Genomic DNA, 1,598 nt, shown 5'->3' on the forward strand with positions numbered 1-1,598 from the left:
TCCTTTTCGACTGTCTTATGTTGTTGTGTGAGCTTGTCTGTACACAAATAAGGCCTAGAAATAATCTAAGCATTTCTTCTTCAAGTACCTCATCTCCCATCCAAGTTTAAAACAAAAATTCAGGGAAAAAAAAAAAAAATTCTACAGAGTTAAGTGTAAAGTATGTAGTATGACGTCTCTATAAACTTAACATACCTTGAATGCTTCTGTTTGGATGATGTGAGATTTACTGCACTGAGCTGCTGGTGTTTTACAGTAGGTGTCATCTGTTCTGTTTTGTTTTGGCTGCTTTTTGTCAAAGGAACAGAGGTCAGATTTAACACTGACTTTTGCCTGTGGAAGCCAGTAGAGTGATTGTGATTTTTTTATGTGTTTTTAATCCTGGGCCCATATGTCCTGTATTGTCCCCACTGCCTTCACAGATATAACCCTCAAAGACCTGAACAGCCACCAAAAGTATCTACTATTCTAAAATGTTTAACCTATAACAACCCAAACATCCATTAGCAACCAAAATATCTCACTGATGTAAACTGTTTAATATCTGTTATTTGTTAATGTGGTCTATATTTGGTCTATAGTTAGTCCACATTTGGTCCATATTTGGTCCACATTTGGTCAATATTTGGTCCACATTTGGCCCATATTTGGTCTACATTCGATCCACATTTGATCTACATTTGGTTCACATTTGGTCCATATTTGGACCAAATTTGGTCCACATTTGGTCAACATTTAGTCCACATTCAGTCCATATTCGATCCATATTTGATCTATATTTGGTCCACATTTGGTCTACATTTGGTGCATATTTGGTCTACATTCGATCCACATTTGGTCTACGTTTGGTCCACATTTAGTCCATATTTAGTCTACATTTGGTGCATATTTGGTCAATATTTAGTCCACATTTGGTCCATATTTAGTCTACATTTGGCGCATATTTGGTCTATATTTAGTCCGCATTTGGTCCATATTTTGTCTACATTTGGTGCATATTTGGTCTACATTCAATCCATATTTGATCTACATTTGGTCCACATTTGGTGCATATTTGATCTACATTTGGTCTGCATTTGGCGCATATTTGATCTACATTTGGTCCGCATTTGGTGCATATTTGGTCTACATTTAGTCCACATTTGGTCCATTTTTGGTCTACATTTGGCACACATTTGGTCTACATTTAGTCCACATTTGGTCCATATTTGATCTACATTTGGTGCATATTTGGTCAACATTTAGTCCACATTTGGTCCATATTTGGTCTACATTTGGTGCATATTTGGTCTATATTTATTCCACATTTGGTCCATATTTGGTCTACATTTGGCGCACATTTGGTCTACATTCGATCCATATTTGATCTACATTTGGTGCATATTTGGTCCACATTTGGTGCATATTTGATCTACATTTGGTCCACATTTGGTGCATATTTGGTCCATATTTGATCCACATTTGGTGCATATTTGGTCTACATTTGGTCCACATTGGTCCACCCTCTGCAGACCTCCACTGTGCTGCTTTGCTCCCCTCCTGCGATGGACACTTGTAGGTACATGTTCCACTGAGCATGCGCAGAGGCTGTATTTGTT

This window comes from Sphaeramia orbicularis, chromosome 24 (genome assembly GCF_902148855.1).
Source record: "Sphaeramia orbicularis chromosome 24, fSphaOr1.1, whole genome shotgun sequence".
Taxonomy (NCBI): Eukaryota; Metazoa; Chordata; class Actinopteri; order Kurtiformes; family Apogonidae; genus Sphaeramia; species Sphaeramia orbicularis.